At 51.1% G+C, this 21,520-nt stretch overlaps 1 long non-coding RNA gene across 1 annotated transcript in view; it reads left to right on the forward strand.

Moving 5' to 3' along the window:
* The window catches only part of LOC146775969 (uncharacterized), a 339,794-nt gene that overhangs the window by 126,999 nt on the left and 191,275 nt on the right, over positions 1-21,520 (forward strand). The gene's annotated exons all lie outside the window — the stretch shown is intronic.

Raw genomic sequence — 21,520 nt, forward strand, 5'->3', positions numbered from 1 at the left:
GCTGGGTTCAAACTGGAACGGCATGGTGAGCAAAAAAACGATGGATTTAGGCCCAGATCTCTCTACTGGGGTGAATGTATGACATTGTTCTGCATTCTGTCCATCAATTGTTGTTTTTGCATTTGTCACCCCGAGTGGGAAGTGTATGCCCAGACGTGGGTCCCTTGCTCTCCATGCCACTGGAAAACAAGCAAGCCTGGCTGAAGACGGCTGAAATGCCAGAAACCGGTCCTAGGATGCTTGTTTCCAGTCCAGGGAGGACCTGGCTTGGCAATTCGGGCTGGACTGTTCCCATGAGGCACAGGGTCAAGACTGATTTGCATATGGCTGGGTTCAAACTGGAACGGCATGGTGAGCAAAAAAACTATGGATTTAGGCCCAGATCTCCGTACTGGGGTGAATGTATGACATTGTTCTGCATTCTGTCCATCAATTGTTGTTTTTGCATTTGTCACCCCGAGTGGGAAGGGTATGCCCAGACATGGGTCCCTTGCTCTCCATGCCACTGGAAAACAAGCAAGCCTGGCTGAAGACAGCTGAAATGCCAGAAACCGGTCCTAGGATGCTTGTTTCCAGTCCAGGGAGGACCTGGCTTGGCAATTCGGGCTGGACTGTTCCCATGAGGCACAGGGTCAAGACTGATTTGCATATGGCTGGGTTCAAACTGGAACGGCATGGTGAGCAAAAAATACGATGGATTTAGGCCCAGATCTCTGTACTGGGGTGAATGTATGACATTGTTCTGCATTCTGTCCATCAATTGTTGTTTTTGCATTTGTCACCCAGAGTGGGAAGGGTATGCCCAGACGTGGGTCCCTTGCTCTCCATGCCACTGGAAAACAAGCAAGCCTGGCTGAAGATGGCTGAAATGCCAGAAACCGGTCCTAGGATGCTTGTTTCCAGTCCAGGGAGGACCTGGCTTGGCAATTCGGGCTGGACTGTTCCCATGAGGCACAGGGTCAAGACTGATTTGCATATGGCTGGGGTCAAACTGGAACGGCATGGTGAGCAAAAAAACGATGGGTTTAGGCCCAGATCTCTGTACTGGGGTGAATGTATGACATTGTTCTGCATTCTGTCCATCAATTGTTGTTTTTGCATTTGTCACCCCGAGTGGGAAGGGTATGCCCAGACGTGGGTCCCTTGCTCTCCATGCCACTGGAAAAAAAGCAAGCCTGGCTGAAGACGGCTGAAATGCCAGAAACCGGTCCTAGGATGCTTGTTTCCAGTCCAGGGAGGACCTGGCTTGGCAATTCAGGCTGGACTGTTCCCATGAGGCACAGGGTCAAGACTGATTTGCATATGGCTGGGTTCAAACTGGAACGGCATGGTGAGCAAAAAAACGATGGATTTAGGCCCAGATCTCTGTACTGGGGTGAATGTATGACATTGTTCTGCATTCTGTCCATCAATTGTTGTTTTTGCATTTGTCACCCCGAGTGGGAAGGGTATGCCCAGACGTGGGTCCCTTGCTCTCCATGCCACTGGAAAACAAGCAAGCCTGGCTAAAGACGGCTGAAATGCCAGGAACCGGTCCTAGGATGCTTGTTTCCAGTCCAGGGAGGACCTGGCTTGGCAATTCGGGCTGGACTGTTCCCATGAGGCACAGGGTCAAGACTGATTTGCATATGGCTGGGTTCAAACTGGAACGGCATGGTGAGCAAAAAAACGATGGATTTAGGCCCAGATCTCTGTACTCGGGTGAATGTATGACATTGTTCTGCATTCTGTCCATCAATTGTTGTTTTTGCATTTGTCACCCCGAGTGGGAAGGGTATGCCCAGACGTGGGTCCCTTGCTCTCCATGCCACTGGAAAACAAGCAAGCCTGGCTGAAGACGGCTGAAATGCCAGAAACCGGTCCTAGGATGCTTGTTTCCAGTCCAGGGAGGACCTGGCTTGGCAATTCGGGCTGGACTGTTCCCATGAGGCACAGGGTCAAGACTGATTTGCATATGGCTGTGTTCAAACTGGAACGGCATGGTGAGCAAAAAAACGATGGATTTAGGCCCAGATCTCTGTACTGGGGTGAATGTATGACATTGTTCTGCATTCTGTCCATCAATTGTTGTTTTTGCATTCGCTACAAAAGCTAGCGTTCTTTATTTATTTATATTAGACTTTGTGTAAAAATGCCCCATACGCGCTTTCACTTTAATGTTGGCTGCGGCCCTTTTTTTAGATGCGTTTCGCTGTTACCTGAATACGGTGAGCAGCGTCTAAATAAAGGGGAGCGGCCACCATCAAAGTGGTCTCGTATTTGCGAAAGTTTGAGCTATTAGCATTAGAAATGACAATGCCTTTTATATATGTGTTGCTTTGAAAAACATACATGAAAGGCATTATCATTTACTGTGCCAGTAGCTTAAAATCTCGCAATTACGAGACAGATTGCATTGAAAATGCTTGTGAAAACTTTGCTTCACGGACTAGCCTGTTTTTATACCTCTAATTCAAAAAAGAAACTACAGCTACAAAGCGGGATACTTTATAACAGAACTTCAGCTCTGGACAAATAAATCTGCAGCGACCACAAACTGTGAGCCTCCTTATCCCAGAATTGCCAGGTTGATGTTGATGGAGCAGCAAAAAGACACTGAACTCTTAGTGCTGTCAGAATACTAAACTGTTTAAGCGTTCAAGATGGAGGATTTCCTAAGGCGGGGTCACCGTGGTCTAGGGCACCAATTCAAGTGGTGGCAGAGAAAGGACACACCTCTCCTAACTACTAATTTTCTCGCCGACCTTGCCACCAAAAGTGGGGTTTGGTCAAGGGGGTGGGCATCTCCATTAGCTGAAGAGGCCCTGGCTAGCATATCAAAGGGCAGGAAGCCTTTGAGGCTCACTGCCCTGAATGATGTTCCTGCTTGGAATGGGTGTGAAGCACCTTCACCCCAAGCAGCCTTTTTCCCTGACTCACGAGAACACAAGGGCTCCCACTTCAGGGGTCAGTGTGTGTGTCTGTGTGTGGCAGGCTGGTGCAGACCAGTTTGCTGGAAATGAGGGATTTGGTCGTTTTTCAGGGGCCATCTCTAATATATGCCCTCTGAGTGCATTTTGTAATAAATCCAACATTGGCATCAGTGTGGATTTATTATGCTGAACAGTTTAATACCAAACTCCTTAACATTCAGTAAAGCCATCAGGGAGCTGTGGTATTCGTAATGACAAACTCTCAGCCCATGAACTCAATATGGCTCCACTACACTTGCAATGTCTGTGAAAGGCACAGACACTGTAGGGGCACATTGCTCATGCAATTGTGCTTTTACCTGTGGTATAGTGCACCCAGCCTTAGGGCTGAGAGGCCTGCTAAAGGGGTGACTTGCGTATGCCGCAGGCAGTGGTTGGTGGGTATGGCACACACGGATGTGTTGCTTGCGTACCCGGCAATCAGGGGCGTCCGCTCAGGCACAACTTGGTCCCTTGTGGGATTGTAAATATTTTCTATTTTCAAAATAAATGTCGATGATTTAGACTTTTGAATCACTTCTTCATATTTATTGCTTCATATGAACTTTTTCTTTCTAATTCATATGCATCTTCATGCGTATATATCATTACTTTCTCCCCATGTTCCAATGCATTTCGGGTAGTCAACACTTCGTCAGGGAACAACAAGCTGTAAGACGAAGACTGTGTGTCATTACATGAGGGGACGTTACATGAATATACTTCACTGTAATTTCCAAATCTTAAAAAAAACGTGTCTGGTTTGTCAACCTTGTTTTGTTAATGATGTATCTAGTGGGAGTTGTTGGAACCGGCCTCGTGGCGTGATCCTGACCCCCCTCTTCAGGCCGCACGGGGACCCCTTCACTTCGGGGCCCCCCTTTGGATTGTACGTGATTCCCCGCACCAGCCTACGCAACCCGGCTCACCCCGGCCTCGGCCCCAGCGAAGCCCCGACATCGAGGCACCAAGATCCGGCCAGGGGGCACCACGTCGCCACTCCACCGCTCCCGGAGGAGGAGAGTATCGATGGGACCCCCAACCGTCCTCCAACACCTAGGTGCGATCGCCCTCCGGCCTTCCTGGGCCTGGCGCCTCTCCCGCTGGGCGTCTGGCCTCTCCGCCCCCCCAGGCGCAAGGGTCCGGACATCAAAGGGCTCCAGACCTATATCTGGGGCAACCCCGCAACCTGACGGCAGTTGTATCCTGGAGTCAAGAGCCCTGCTGATCGGATCGCGGCTGACCCTACGGAGAAAGACTCATCCTGGAACTGTACTCTGAGCCCTGCTGACTGCGTCGCGGCTCCACCTTGCTGAGAATAAGATCCTCACGGAACATCGGGGCCCTGCTGACACCGTCGCGGCCCGTCCTCGCTGAACTACCATCAGAGCCCTGCTGACCTCGTCGCGGCTCGACCTAAGCTGAACTACCATCAGAGCCCTGCTGACCTCGTCGCGGCTCGACCTAAGCTGAACTACCATCGGAGCCCTGCTGACCTCGTCGTGGCTTGACCTAAGCTGGACTACCCTCCGAGCCCTGCAGACTCCGTCGCGGCTCGACCCCTCCGAGCCGCCCTGTGACCGGCACCTGACGCTTCGGCTCCCGGAGCCCCCCCTCAGCTTGAGGCTCAAGACCTGGCGCAGAGTACCCCCGTACCAGGCTGGTACTGAGACTGTCCCGCTACCCCGTCCCTACTAAGACATTGAGACCCTTTTGGATCCCTCGATCCTCCTGTAAATATTGCTTAAGAAACCGGCTATTACTGATAAAAGTGTACATACGTGAAACCAATACCGAGTCCTGTGTGGTGGTGTTACTGAGCTAGTACGATCATAGGAGAAGGACCTCTCCTAGGAGGCTTCTCAGCGGCGCTCGGCTACTTCCTTGCAGTGAGAAGGCTCCCCGGGGTGGTCCCCCTGACTCCCCGGCGGTCCGCCCTCCAACATTTGGTGGCCAGCGACGGGATCCGAGCCGGACGCAAATCGTACAAGCGAGTAACTCACCCACTACCTAACCAGACGAAAAATAGCCATGAGCAGCCAAAAGACCACCGCGACCGCATAGTTCCAACAAGAACGGTTGGGAGAATATACCCACAAGGAACTGAAACAGTTCTGTAAGGACAAAGGTATTTCGACCACCGGATTGGGCACAAAAGAGGACATGCAAAAAGCCCTAAGAACCTGGGCAGAGTCCGAAGCCACTTCGCCCCAAGGTGAAGGGACATCGGCCTTAGACGTAACACTACAACCGACCACGGCCCCGGCAAATGGGGGAAGAAACAACACGGAAGCCGGCCTATCCCCAGAAGAAATACGAGAGCGGGAGAGGGTCCGGACCTATGAGTTAGAACTCGCACGACTCCGGCTGGACTGCGAACTCCTGCTGGCAGAAAAGAAATTGGCCCTAGAGCAACTACGGTTGCAAGAAGAGATCGAGGAGAAGAAGCGGCACAGAGAACTGGAGGAGAAAAGGCTAACCCTCGAGCACGAGCGGAGCCTCAAGGAGCTTGAACTTAAGTCCAAAAAGGGGGAGACCGGCACCCCCGGAAACAGGGACACTCCTCCGCTAACCGAGGCAAAAGTCCATATTCCCAAGGATGTCGTTAAAGAATACTACAAGAACGACGACATCCAGCAATGGTTCAAAGCATACGAAGTGGCCATGACCTCCCATCGGGTACCCCGGCAGGATTGGGGTGCCGGCCTATGGGGGCGGTTCCTCAGCGAAGGCCGAGACACCCTGCTGCAGCTCCCGGACGACGTGATGACCTCGTACGACCACATGAAGGAGGCCCTGCTCACCCGCTACGGCCTATCCGCAGAAATGTACCACCAGCGCTTCCGGGACTGCAAGAAACTCCCCGGTACCACTTGGGTGGAATACGTAGACTTTTTTAGCAGAGCCCCGGAAGGGTGGATAAAGGGCAGCAAGGTTACCTCCTACGAGCAGCTGTTCGACCTCATTGTCTGGGCGCACCTCTCCAACAACTGCTTCGTCGAGCTAAGGCAGCACCTCCTCGACAGCAAGCTGACCGAGCCACGGAAGCTCGCCGCCGAAGCCGATCGGTGGGTGAACACCCGGGTCCCCCGGAACTCGATGGGGGATTACCAGCGAATTACCACAGGACCACCTCGCCAGCGCGGCGGAGGAGGAGGGTCAAACCGGAATCGAGAATTCCCAGCCGGGCCGCCCCGGAGTCCACCTCGGGGGCCGCCCGCAAACCACACGTCCCCGACCCTGGCCCGAAGGGGGACAACCCCCGCCAGACCCGGACCCCGGCCAACGGTAACCTGCTACGGATGCCAACAACCAGGCCATTATGCCAGCGACCCAACCTGCCCCGTGAACAGACGAAGCGGGACCACTGGGCCCCCTCCCCGACAGTTGGCCGCCGCAGTCCTGGGGGAAGGGAACGAAGAGTAAGAAAACCCCGACGCCGGGTCCCCCGAGTGGGAGCCGGCTGCCATGTCTCTAGTATGCCTCGGCAGCCGAGAAATGGTGCCCCGACCACCCATCCCGAGCAACACCCAGAAGTACCAGCAGTGGGTCACCATTAATGGGCGACGGGCCGAAGCCCTCCGTGACACTGGAGCCAGTGTGACCGCTGTCCGCTGCCACCAGGTGACCCCCGAACAGATCCTGCCGCATGTACTGTGCCCCGTCCGGACGGCCGACAACACCGAGAGCATGTGCCGGATGGCCCGGATTCCCTTCGAGTGGGGAGGAGTGACGGGCATGCTGAAGGTAACCGTCCGCGACGACGCTCCGGTGGACTGCCTCCTGGAGAACGACCTGGAGAGTTCCCCCTGGGCCCAGGTGGAGCGCCGGGAGCATCTCGGGATGCTGGGACTGCCCTAATGGGCCTGCGCCACCACCCGGTCCATGACCGTCCAACCAACCACAGCAGCGACCCCCGTCGAACCGGAGGGTCCCGTACCACCACCTCCCTCCGTCGGGGAGGAACCCGACGAGGATGCCGGGCCAACCGAACTTCCCCCGGACGAGGTCGCCTCCCTCAGCAAACTGCCCGAACTTGCCCAATGGCGCCACGACGGGGGCCCCACCAGAGAACATTTCCAGCAGGAACAGAAAACCTGCCCCTCCCTCGAAGGGGCCCGACGGCAGGCGGCCGCACAGGCCACGGGGGACCCAACGGGAACCCACTGGGTCTATTGGGACAATGACCTACTTTACAGCGAGCAGAAGATCGCAGAACTGGGGGCCGGTCGAGTGTTGGTGGTCCCCCTCCAATTCCGGGATTTCCTCCTGAACCTGGCACATGACGTGCCCCTCGCCGGGCACCTGGGGCGAGACAAAACCTACAGCCGCCTGGTGACCCACTTCTACTGGCCCCGAATGCGGAGGGACGTGGACAACCACTGCCGGTCCTGCCCGACCTGCCAAGCCAGTGGGAAGACTGGGGGACGAGTCAAGGTCCCTCTCCAGCCCTTCCCAGCCGTCCACACCCCATTCGAACGGGTAGGGATCGACATCGTGGGGCCCCTGGACCCCCGAACCACCCTGGGCCACCGCTTCATCCTCGTTCTCGTTGACCACGCCACCCGATACCCGGAGGCCATCCCTCTCCAAACTGTGACAGCCCCCGTGGTGGGCCGGGCCCTGATGGGAATCTTCTCAAGAGTAGGGTTCCCCCGGGAAGTGATGAGCGACCGGGGTAAGAACTTTATATCCAAGTACATGCGGTCCCTATGGCAGCAATGCGGGGTCACCTACAAATTCACTACCCCTTACCACCCCCAGGGGAACGGACTGGTCGAGCGGTTCAACAGAACCTTGAAGGGGATGATCAAGGGCCTGGAAGAGCCCCTGAGGCGGAAATGGGATGTCCTGCTGCCTTGCCTCCTGTTTGCCTATCGGGAGGTCCCGCAGAAATCCCTGGGCTTCAGCCCCTTCGAACTCTTGTACGGGCATCCGGTCCGAGTGCCCCTCAGCCTGGTCAAGGAGGGCTGGGTGACGAACATCCAAGATGCCCCCCCCCCCCGACGTCTACAGGTACCTCCTGACCCTGCGGAACCAGACTCGGAAGTCTGGGTCATGTCGCCCGTGGACCCCTGCGCCCTTCAGGACAAATGGACCGGGCCCTTCAAGGTGGTGGAGAAAAAGAGCCCCGTCACCTACCTGGTAGACATGGAGTCACCAAGGAACCCCCTCCGGGTTCTACACGCAAACCGGCTCAAGCCCCACTTTGCCCGAACAGAACTAAGCCTGCTGCTGGCGACCGACGATGGGGGCGAAAGCGACTCCGAGCCCCTACCCAACCCCCTGGGGTTCTCCGACCAAGACGGCTCCGTGGAGGGCGTCAGACTCTCCACCACCCTGACCTCGGAACAGCGCCATGACTGCCAGCAGCTGCTGCAAACCTTCGCTGCCCTCTTCTCCCTCACGCCCGGGGTGACTCCCTGGTGCGTCCACGACGTTGACACCGGGGACAGCCCCCCCGTGCGACACCGCACCTACAGGGTGCCCGACCGAGTGCGAGCCTGCATCCAAGCCGAGGTCTCTAAGATGCTCGCCCTCGGGGTCATCGAACCGTCTGACAGCCCGTGGGCCAGCCCCGTGGTCCTGGTGCCAAGGCCGCCGCCCCAGGCACCTCCCCGGAACTCAGATTTTGTGTAGACTACCGGGGGCTGAATGCCGTCACCAAGACCGATGCCCATCCCCTGCCGCGGGCAGACAAACTAATCGACCGCTTAGGAACAGCCCGCTACCTGAGCACCTTTGACCTCACCGCCGGGTACTGGCAAATCAGGCTCACCCCCGGCGCCAGTGAGTGCTCCGCTTTCTCCACCCCCGATGGGCACTACCACTTTCGGGTGATGCCCTTCGGCATGAAGAATGCCCCGGCGACCTTCCAGAGACTGGTGAACAAGGTCCTGGCCGGGCTGGAAGCCTTCAGCGCCGCCTACTTGGACGATATTGCAGTGTTCAGCAGCCACTGGGCCGAGCACCTGGGGCACCTCAAGGAAGTCCTGGCCGCCCTCCAAAGGGCCGGGCTCACGATAAAAGCCAGCAAATGCCAGATCGGCCAAGGATCCGTGACCTATCTGGGCCATCAAGAGGGGAGCGGCCAGGTGGCTCCCCTCCAGTTGAAAGTTGATGCCATCCGGGCTTGGGGGCCCCCCGCCACCCAAACAGCTGTCCGGGCCTTCTTGGGCCTCACGTGCTACTACCGGCGGTTCATCAAAAACTATGGGAGCATTGTGGGCCCCCTCACGGAGCTCACTTCCAAGAAGCAGCCCAAGACGGTGCACTGGACACCCCGCTGCAAGACCGCCTTCGAGACCCTCAAAACGGCGATGTGTGCTGCCCCTGTGCTGCAGGCCCCTGACTACAGCAAGGAGTTCGTGGTGCAGACCGATGCCTCGGAGTACGGAGTTGGGGCGGTCCTATCCCAGGTGGACTCAGAGGGCCTCGACAGGCCAGTGGCCTTCATCAGCCGCCGGCTGCTGCCTCGGGAACAGAGGTGGAGCACCATCGAGCGGGAGGCCTTCGCCGTGGTATGGGCCCTCAAAAAGCTCCGGCCCTACCTCTTCGGCACCCACTTCCGGGTCCAGACCGACCACCGGCCCTTGCGGTGGTTGATGCAGATGAGAGGCGAGAACCCAAAGTTGTTGCGATGGTCCATCTCTCTGCAAGGGATGGATTTTTCAGTAGAACATCGGACCGGCAATGACCACGCCAACGCCGACGGCCTGTCCCGATTCTTCCGCCTTGGCGAGGAGAACCCCCAAGGAAATGGGTGACTCTCCCTGCCTTCAGCTGGGGGGGACGCCTGTTGGAACCGGCCTCGTGGCGTGGTCCTGACCCCCCTCTCCAGGCCGCACGGGGACCCTTCACCTCGGGGCCCCCCTTTGGATTGTACGTGATTCCCCGCACCAGCCTACGCAACCCGGCTCACCCCGGCCTCGGCCCCAGCGAAGCCCCGACATCGAGGCACCAAGATCCGGCCAGGGGGCACCAAGTGGCCTCTCCACCGCTCCCGGAGGAGGGGAGTATCGATGGGACCGCCAACCGTCCTCAAACACCTAGGTGCGATCGCCCTCCGGCCTTCCTGGGCCTGGCGCCTTTCCCGCTGGGCGTCTGGCCTCTCCCAGCCCGGCCTCTCCGCCCCCCCCAGGCGCAAGGGTCCGGACATCAAAGGGCTCCAGACCTATATCTGGGGCAACCCCGCAACCTGACGGCAGTTGTATCCTGGAGTCAAGAGCCCTGCTGATCGGATCGCGGCTGACCCTACGGAGAAAGACTCATCCTGGAACTGTACTCTGAGCCCTGCTGACTGCGTCGCGGCTCCACCTTGCTGAGAATAAGATCCTCACGGAACATCGGGGCCCTGCTGACGCCGTCGCGAACCGTCCTCGCTGAACTACCATCAGAGCCCTGCTGACCTCGTCGCGGCTCGACCTAAGCTGAACTACCATCAGAGCCCTGCTGACCTCGTCGCGGCTCGACCTAAGCTGAACTACCATCAGAGCCCTGCTGACCTCGTCGCGGCTCGACCTAAGCTGGACTACCCTCCGAGCCCTGCAGACTCCGTCGCGGCTCGACCCCTCCGAGCCGCCCTGTGACCGGCACCTGACGCTCCGGCTCCCGGAGCCCCCCCTCAGCTTGAGGCTCAAGACCTGGCGCAGAGTACCCCCGTACCAGGCTGGTACTGAGACTGTCCCGCTACCCCGTCCCTACTAAGAAATTGAGACTCTTTTGGATCCCTCGATCCTCCTGTAAATATTGCTTAAGAAACCGGCTATTACTGATAAAAGTGTACATACGTGAAACCAATACCGAGTCCTGTGTGGTGTTGTTACTGAGCTAGTACGATCATAGGAGAAGGACCTCTCCTAGGAGGCTTCTCAGCGGCGCTCGGCTACTTCCTTGCAGTGAGAAGGCTCCCCGGGGTGGTCCCCCTGACTCCCCGGCGGTCTGCCCTCCAACAGGAGTGTTAAAAAGTTTCATCATACTGTGGCGCTAGGGGTGTTCGAGGTGGTTTAACAACGGTGTTTTAATCCAGGTTTATTTAAAATTCACTGAATTCCATGACTTATCGTTTATATTCATATAGGAGAAATGTATTATACCCACATACACCCCACACCAACATGGCGACCGGGGTAGATTCATACTTAGTCCGTTGTCACTGTTAGTTACCTTTTGAATGATACTTTATTAACACCCTATTAGACAGCAACACATAACGAAGGACCAGTTTCACGGAGCACGCAAACCGGCACTTTAGATCGTTGATTATGCACGTTGTAAATTGGGTTAACAGACACCTTATTGTACGAAGCGTTCGCCAAGTTAACCAAAAAGAACGCGGTAACAACATTTTGAGTAAACAGTCACTTTGAACCGTCGATGTGCACGTTGTAAATAGAAACCTTATCGCACGAAGCGTTCGCCGAGTAAACTCAAGAGAAGGCGTTAACCATTTATTGAGCATGTCAGCACTATCGATACGAGTCACGGCCAACAGCCTTTGCTGCCCTAACAGCACTTAGCGTTCACCGTAGAGAATGCGGAAAACACCAGTTATAAATAGTTGTCCTTCAATTTTTAAATGTTCACATTAACCACCAACATTGCGATGATATAACGGTCACATTCACGGGTACCATCGAGAAGAAGCACACAATTAACCACACGGTAATGTTTCACATTGTTTCATCCGAGAGTTAAACCACCTCAAACACCCCTAGCGCCACGGTATGATTAAACTTTTTAACACTCCCACTAGATACACAATTAACAAAGCTGACAAACCAGACACGTTTTTTTTAAGATTTGGAAATTGCAGTGAAGTATATTCATGTAACGTCTCCTCATGGAATGACACACAGTCATCGTCTTACAGCTTGTTGTTCCCTGACGAAGGGTTGACTACCCGAAATGCATTGGAACATGGGGAGAAAGTAATGATATATGTGCATGAAGATGCATATAAATTAGAATGAAAAAGTTCATATGAAGCAATAAATATGAAGAAGTGATTCAAAAGTCTAAAGCATCGACATTTATTTTGAAAATAGAAAATATTTACAATCCCACAAGGGACCAGGTTGTGCCTGAGGAGACGCCCCTGATTGCCGGGTATGCAAGCATCATAGTATTGAAGTGTACCAGACCGGAGTACACACCCACAGTGCACACTAAAACGTCCAAACCCTCAGTGAGTCTCAAGGCTGTGCGTGAACAAACACATATTTGACACACGGATGTGTGCCATGTCGACTTTGAAGTTTCTGTCTGCACCAAAAAACACAGTCTGCAATGGCAGTGTGTATGTGTTTGGTGAAGGGCCTCTGAGGGAGGCACAATAATGCTGCAGCCCTTGAAGACTCTCCCTAGTCACAAGGCCCTTGGTACCACTGGTACCTTTTAGAATGGACTTATATGTGGGCCAGAGGTGTGCCAATGGTGAAAACAAAGATACAATTTTGTGAAAGAGCACAGGCACTAGGAACCTAATTGGCAGGGACCCAGTGTCCACTCAGTGAAAGTGCATCAGATATCAGGCAAAAGTGGGAGATAACCTTGCAAAAAGGTGCACAGTCCTACCCCCCCAAACGAAAGAGGATGAGACTACCCTTTCAGTAGGAAAATGCCCTTTTTTTACATGGTTACCCCCAACTTTTTACCTGACCTCGGATGCAACCAGACTTAATGTGCCCTGGGTCCAGGGCCTGTGTTCTTTCCCAAAACGTTACCTTTGTACCCACAATTGGCACATTTCTGGCCACAGGTATGCCCCTTGTAAAAGGTGCCATGGGTATCACGGGCACTGTGACCAGAGAAGGCCTCTAAGGGCTGCAGCACTTATTGTGCCACCCTTAGAGGCCCTGTACCTTAACATCCACACACTGCCATTGCAGGCTGCGTGTTTTGCTGCAGAGAAACGTGAAGAGACGACATGGCACACATCCCTGTGTGCCATATATACAACCCTCTGCATGAGGCCTAGGTATGTCACGCCTCTAGCAGGGTGCACTAGCCCTCATGTGTGGGTACAGTGGCATGAGCCCTGTACCCGTACAGTGTCTAAGGCTATTCTTAGACATTGTAAGTGTAGTAAAGCCATAAAGAGTATATGGTCTGGGAGTTGGTCATTACGAACTCCACAGCTCCATAATGACTTTACTAAAACCTGGGAAGTTTGTTAGCAAACGTCTCAGCACATTAAACCCACACTGGTGCCAGGGTGGGATTTAATGTAAAATGCACTCAGAGGGCATCTTAGAGATTCCCCCCCTGAAAAACAGCCAGCTCTTGTGTGGTTTCTGAATGCCTGCCCGCCATTTGCCACCACCAGACAGGCTTCTGGGCCCCTGGGTAGAGACCCTACGCTCTCTGGGTTCTGAGACAATGCCTATCCTGGGCAGAGGTATCATGCCTCCTCCCCCAATATGGGCTGGGTCCACAAAGACCTGCCACCTTTGAAAGCTGTCCCTGCCTTTTGTTGCCACCAGCAACTGGCTCAAACCGATTCTGCCCCCACTTTAGGTGGGAGAATCACCAGGAAAACCATGCTAGGATGAGAAGGGGAGCCCACCTGCCCTCAGGTGGGGGAGGCGAGGTGAAGCACAAATCTCAACCCCCTCCATCTTGAAGATGAGGGAACACAGCCATTTAAGGAGAGGCTCTTGCCCCCTCCCACTAGAAGGTGGCGTGATAGGAGGTGTACTCACCCCAAGGAAGGGACCCATTGATCCCGACCTGCACACCCCTGATGTTTGTATGGAGAAAAGAGAACTAAACTGCAAAGTATAAAAAGTCCCACTTACCTTGAATTGTGAGATCCGAAGGTGTGGTATTTAGGCATACCTCCCACAGTACTCAAAGCAATCCATAAAAAACCTAAAATGTATTCCCAAAGTAATTACTGTGTAATTCAAATTGCTTTTTTAAGTGATACAAACCTGTAACTAGTGCAAAATTCAATCATACCTGCATTGCATTGGGAAATCCTGCATTCCAAGTATATTTTACCTACCTATCCCAAGTCCTGCTTGGTTCTGGAAATAAAATACAAGCATACTTTTTTATGCTTACCCAATTGATCTGGATTCAGTCTTTGAGTGCGTGTATCAGTCTTGATTGAGTGAATACAATAAATGCTTAACACTCCTCTGGATAAGCCTAACCGCTCGCTCACACCACCACAAAGAGAACTGTTAGTACTTACCTAATTTAGTCTCTGCTATACCTCCGGGGATTCCCTGGACTCTGCGCACACTATACTTTACTTTGGTATAGTATATACAGAGCCAGCTTCCTATACTTTCCAAAGTCAGTCTTCGTTGTCTAAGTGGAATACCTCGGACAGTCCATCTGCATTGACATGGGCAGTCCCAGGTCTTTGTTCCACTGTAAAGTCCATTCCCTGTAGGGACATGGACCACGTCAAAAGTTTTGGGTTCTCACCTTTCATCTGCATTAGCCATCTGAGAGGTCTGTGGTCAATTTGGATAAGGGCTGAGTACCAAACAGGTATGGTCTCAGCTTCTTCAGGGACCAAACTACAGCAAAGGCCTCCCTCTCAATGGTACTCAAACGCTGTTCCATGGGGAGTAACCTGCTAATAAGAGTAACAGGCTGGTCTTGGCCATCATCGCTGGTTTAGGATAGAATTGCTCCTATCCCTAGCCTAGGAGACATCGGTTTGCACAATCAACTGCTTGAAGTAATCAGGAGCTTTGAGAATTGGTGCTGAGCTCATTGCCACTTTCAGGGTATAAAAGGCCTTTTGACAACGAACTGTCCAGTTCACTTTCTTGGGCATTTTCTTTGAGGTGAGTTCTGTGAGGGGTGTCACAATGTACCCATACTCCTTCACAAACCTCCTATAATACCCAGTCAAGCCAAGGAATGCCCGGACTTGGGTCTGGGTGGTTGGAGCTTCCCAGTCCAGAATTGTCTGGATCTTGTGTTACAAGGGTTGTATTTTGCCTCCACCTACAAGGTGCCCCAAGTATACAACAGTAACCTGCCCTATCTGCCACTTGTATGCCTTGATAGTAAGGCCTGCAGATTGCAGGGCCTGTAAAACCTTCCCCAGGTGGAACAGGTGATTCTGCCAGGAGGAGCTAAAGACAACAATATCATTAAGATATGCTGCACTAACGTACTCCAACCCAGCAAGGACTTGATTCACCAACCTTTGGAAGGTGGCAGGGACATTCTTTAAACCAAAGGGCATAACAGTAAACTGATAATGCCCATCAGGTGTGGAGAATGCTGTCTTTTCTTTGCCTCCTGTGGCCATGTCAATCTGCCAATACCCTGCAATTAAGTCAAAGATCCTGAGAAATTTGTCTGCCCCCAATTTGTTTATCAGCTCATCAGCCCAGGGTATGGTATGAGCATCTGTCTTAGTGACGGCATTGGACCTCTGTAGTCCACACACAACCTAATTTCTCTCTTTCCACCCTGTGGGTGAGGTTAGGGGACTAAGACCACTGGGCTGACCCAGGGACTCTCAGATGGTTCCATGATCCCTAACTTCAGCATCTTGCTTACTTCAGCTTTGATGCGCTTCTTAACTTGGTCAGACTGCCGATAGAACTTTGTCTTAGATAGGCAAGCTGTTGACAGTGTCCACATCATGGGTACTAGGACTGGGTAGTGAACTTTTCTGGCCTTCGCTGAGTTTTTCACACATCACTGAGCATGCGGAGTTCTGAAAAACTCCGCTCCACGAAGTGGAGTGGAGTTTTTTCCTTGCTCGCCAATGTTATCCTAATGTTTAAAGCTATATATTGACTTAATAGATAAATGTCAATGTTTTCCCCCCACAGATTAACCGAAAGAGTAAAGTTTTTTATTTATTTATAAATTTTAGCAAAACTCATGCTGGTTACATACATGGCATCATATAGTGCTTCAACACAAGTACAATGTAACAACCTGTGGCGGTAAAAGTACAGTGGCATATACATTCTCAAGATACTTGTTCATAAAGAGCAGAGCATTACAATACAAGAGAGGGTCCAACACTACAAAGCTATGCATGAGGGTCGGGTGGTGTAGCACTGTCCCGTGCTCGGATATATTGCAATAGTGATTCCCAAATGTCCTTGGGCCTAGACGTGGTGGGGAGTTCTTCCACGTAAAAGGCCAGGGTGTCATGACAGTTTACCAAATCTTTTAACCACTGTTTGGTAGAGGGACTAGCTCGACTCTCCCACACCATCGCTACCCCCGTTTTGCTAGTAATATTGCTATTTTTACAAGTCTACCCACAGTGCCCTTCAGGGATGGTACCAGACTTAGCAGACATACCTGCGGTGTACAATCCAGTTTTAGACCAGTCATATCTTGCAATATTTTGATAACAGCTAACCACAATGCCGCCATCTGCCCACATTCCCATGCCAGATACCAAAAATCAGCGCCAGAGACACCACATGTTTTACATTTATCGTTGTCCCCGAGTCCATATATATACAACTTGTGTGGTGTGTGATAGACCTGGTGTAGGTATTTAAAATGGATTATCCGCAAATTGCTATTGGATGTGAGAGCGCTGGTGATATGGCAGCAGTATTCCCAGTCTTTTTGGGTGAGTTGGGGATCTAGTTTTGCGTTTCATTGTGATAGGCTCGCGTTACGAGGTAGTGGGGTTTCCTCTCTAGCGGCACAGTATAATTTGGTCACCAGTTTGTGTCTTGTGGGGCTGATAAGCAGGGTGTGTAGGGAAGTCAGCGTCGGGGGTTCAGTTGGGAATGTGAGATAGCGTGCCTGTAACTCCTTCAATCTGTGCATGGTGGAGGTAAAGAGCAGCGTCTGGTTCTGTACATAGCTGAGATCTTTCTGTGTTATAAAGACGCCCTCAGGGAAGAGGTCTCGCATTTTGTCAATACCGGCCAGTGTAAATATACGCATGACACCCTTGTCGTGTGTGGCCGACATCCTTGTGTGATATGCCAGAGGCATAAGTGGTGAGTATAATGGTAATTTCCCGGCTCTATTGCCCAGTGATTGCCAAGCTGACATGGTAGCGTCTACAGAGTTGATGTCGGATTTGGGTGTACCCCTGCGTGTGTGGGTCAGTATAGAACTTAGAGGGATAGGGTGTGTATCGCCGTCTTCTACTGCCACATGTGGGATGAAATCGTGAGAGTTGTACCAATAATGGGCATATTGAGCTTGAGCACAGAGGTAGTACAGGTGTATGTCGGGTACACTGAATCCCACCCTGTTGTAGTGTAGAGTAAGGGTCGCCAGACTCACTCATGCCTGTTTACCCCCCAGATCAGCTTAGTTATTAGTGTTCGTATTGTTTTAAATAATATTGTTGGAAGCTTTATAGGGATGGTGTTGAAAAAGTAGAGGAACTTCGGTAACACACTCATCTTGATTAGAGCCATGCGGTCCGCCAGCGATAGTGGTAGCCGTATCCATCTGTCAACCTATTGTTTCAGCTTTGTACAGGCTGTGCCATAGTTTTCTCAGATTACTATTTCGGTATCACGATGGACCCATACCCCAAGGTATTTGACAGGCTCAACAGACCACTTCAGGGGGAATTCAAGTGCATGAGGAGAGGTAGACTCAGTTAGTGGTATCACCGTTGATTTGGAACAATTTATAGTGAGGCCTGAGAAGCGTCCAAACCGTATGAATTCCAAGAACGTATGCGGCTCTCTAACAAATAGAAGCATATCGTCAGCACAAAGGGATATGCTCACGGGGCGATGAACGAATTTCAACGCTGCCGCCCTATGTCGCTGTCTGATGATGCAGGCCAGAGGCTCCAGCATTATCGTAAAGAGGAGGGGCAACAGGGGGCATCCCTGTCTAGTACATCTGCAAATCCATATGGGATCCGATGTGAACGTTGAATGTTGAATCTGAATTTGTTTTGTTCGCTCTTATTGATACTGCGGCACCCTGCCCTCTCATAGCAACAAGGGTAGGTAATTGCGCGCATTAGTCTATTTTTTTTAATTCTTTTTTAATCTCATTTACTTGTCTTTTTAACTAAAGCTTATTGTCCACTCACCTGCACTTAAAATTGGAAAGCACACCTCGCTACTTAGCGAGTTACATCAGAAGCTCTTCAGGCCAGGCCAGTAATCGGGTGCCATTTTGGTTAGCGCTCTAGTAGCTGGGGATACTTAAACCAGGATGATGCAAGCGCGCATCGTAATAATTGCTACTACTAGCGCGAACATTGAATGTTGAAGCTGAATTTGTTTTGTTCGCTCTTATTGATACTGCGGCACCCTGCCCTCTCATAGCAACAAGGGTAGGTAATTGCGCGCATTATTCTATTTTTTTTTAAATTATTTTTTAATCTCATTTACCGGTCTTTTTAACTAAAGCTTATTGTCCACTCACTTGCACTTAAAATTGGAAAGCACACCTCGCTACTTAGCGAGTTACATCAGAAGCTCTTCAGGCCAGTAATCGGGAGCCATTTTGGTTAGCGCTCTAGTAGCTGGGGGTACTTAAACCAGGATGATGCAAGCGGCAGCGTGCTCGCGCCGATGGCGCGCCGGAGGCGCGCCAGAGGCAAGCCCGTCTGCGCCCGTCCGCACCAGTTTGCCGACAGAAGCCAGGACCCCTGGTAGGCTGCCTTTACCTACACTACAAATCCTAAACATACCTCGCAGATATTCGTGTGATTGTTTATTAGATCTTAAGCCCGCCCCCTCGCGTGTTAGAGGGCCCTTTTTCATGCCGAGCTTGTAGATTTCAGAGCACTGAGTGTCTCTGCCCCTCTTCGATTACTATTCGACAGCTTAATTTTAAAGAATGATCTCACTCTCTAAATAATACTTCTCCCAATTCACCACCTCTTCCAGGGGAAAATAGTGAGTGGAACTGTTTTCTGGCTAATGTTAGGTCCCTCCCTAAGCATGCTACAGATATATGGGATATCCTGACTGACTTGAAAACCGAGATGGGCTTCATTACTGAGACCTGGATTAAACCATCCTCCTCTCCCGCCATTGCTTTGGCCATTCCTGAGGGTTATCGCATCTCGAGATTGGATAGATTAGGCAGAGCGGGTGGGGGTATAGCTATAATTTATAAAGAAGCCCTTGGCAATCACAATTCTAGATCAAGTGGGCACAGAGGCGTTTGAATGCCTCGTATTTAGGTTAGATCGTTCTACTCGTTGTAGCTGGAAAGGTGCATTGGTACATAGACCACCTGGCCCTTCACTTGATTTTACCAGTCAACTGCAAGATTTTATCTCTCCTCATATAATTGCCACTTGTAAATTTCTATTGCTAGGAGATTTTAACATCCATAGCGAAGGTGTCTTGAACCAGGATGCAAGGCTATGTTTGCAAGACCTGGCTGCCTCTGGATTAGTTAAAATTAATTCCGCTCCTACTCATGTTGCTGGCCACACTTTGGATCTCATTCTGACCAACTCTCAGGATATCAAATGTGGTGACACCTACCCACTTACTTGGACTGATCATTCATTAATACATTTTCAACTTACTAGCCCTATTAATTGTGATTCTGTTGCATCCACTACTTCAGCCACTCGTCAATATAGACCATGGCATAAGCTGACTCCTGACCATCTCTCTTCCCTATTTCTCTCCTGGGACAGGGAAACCATGTTCTACAATGTCAATCAACAACTCAACCTCTTTAACCTCCTTATCTCAAATGTGCTTGACAAGATAGCCCCCATGAAGCTTCTTACTCATCCTCCTAAAGGTTCCCCTACTGATTGGTATTCTTCTGCTTTGCGAGAGGAAAAAAGCTCTTGCAAGAAGTTAGAACGCTTATGGCGAATCTCGCACAATGAGCAAGAGAAAATTAAATATAAGACTGCTATTTCTAACTATCACAATAACATTCAAAAGGTTCGCAAATTGCATATTGCGACCGCGCTAGATCAAGCAGGAAATAATTCCAGAACACTCTGTCAAATTGTGAAGAATTTTACTAATCCTAAATCCTGTGAGACCAGAGACATCTCCTCCCAAACTCTATGTGACAATATTTCTTCCTTTTTTATTCAGAAAATTGAAAATATCTATCAAAAAATGATTTCATCCAACACCTCCTTTCCTGTCCCTACTGTAGATCCATCAAACTATATTAGTGAAGATTCTCAATTAGGCACCTTTCCTAATATTACTATCACAGAAGTGTCTTCCTTACTGGAATGCACAAAATCTGTCTCTCCTCTTGACATTATTCCAGCTAAAGTCTCATCTAAATTTTCGGATCAACTTGCTTTACCCATATGCTCCATTATTAATAGCTCTTTAAATTCTGGTAGTCTTCCGCAACAATGGAAACATGCCCAAATTCTCCCCATTCGCAAAAATCTAAAAATCCATCCGTCTGAGCTGACTAATTACCGCCCTATTTCTCTGCTTCCCCTACAGAGCAAGCTCATAGAAAAACATATTAATAGACACCTATCGACGTTTATTGAATCCACTCATGCACTTGAAATTTCCCAATCAGGTTTTCGTGCTAAGCACAGCACGGAAACTGCCTTAGTGGAAGTAACGGACAACATCAGGATGGCACTGGATAATGGTCAAGCAGCACTTTTGGTGCTGCTTGACCTTTCAGTAGCGTTCGATACCATCTCACATCATATCCTGCTGTCCAGACTGCAGGGGATTGGTATTACGGGACTTGCACTGAAGTGGTTGTCAGATATTCTGACGAACAGAACTCAGGCAGTCACTATGGGCCCCTATAAATCTGCTCCCTCTCAAATTACCAGGGGTGTCCCTCAGGGGTCATGCTTGAGCCCTACTCTTTTTAATATCTATGTGACCCCTCTGGCGAAACTTATGAGAAATCTGGGTTTTAGTCCTATTTCTTATGCGGATGACACCCAACTCCTCCTCACCTTTGATAAAAAAAGAACAGACACACAACATATTTTCTCCCAGGGTATGATGGCTATTGCCTCTTGGATGCAAAGCAATTTCCTCCAATTAAACTCTGAAAAATCTGAGATTATGTTGTTTGGAGGTGCCACCATCTGCTGGTCGCCAAATTGGTGGCCTGAGGAGTTGGGTAAAGCCCTGATCCCTAAAGAGGAGATAAAAAACCTCGGCATCAAACTAGATCATAAACTTACCTTAGATGCCCATGTCAATACAACTGTTGGCACTTGTTATCATGTCTTGAGTCTACTTAGGAGAATCTTTCCTCTACTTCCTATCTCTACCAGGAAGACTCTGATTCAGGCCCTGATCATGAGCAGAATTGATTATTGCAATGCTCTGCTTCTTTCTACGCACGTAGCCTCCTTAGGAAAACTGCAGGTTATACAAAATACGGCAGCCCGTCTAGTGACGGGCTTACCACCTAGGACTCCTTCTCTGCCTTTGCTACTAAAGCTTCACTGGCTTCCTGTGAAAAAAAGAGTGGAATTTAAGATAGGATGTATGATCTTTAAGGCCTTAAATAAGCTCAGTCCTTCCTATCTTGCCAGGAAATGTATTATTTATACTCCTGCATGCTCTCTTAGATCTCGATCTAAAAGATTACTTTTTATTCCCAGAATCAAGAAATCGCGCACCGGAGGCAAAGCTTTTTCCTACCTTGCCCCG

This window comes from Triturus cristatus, chromosome 12 (assembly GCF_964204655.1).
Source record: "Triturus cristatus chromosome 12, aTriCri1.1, whole genome shotgun sequence".
Classification (NCBI taxonomy): Eukaryota; Metazoa; Chordata; class Amphibia; order Caudata; family Salamandridae; genus Triturus; species Triturus cristatus.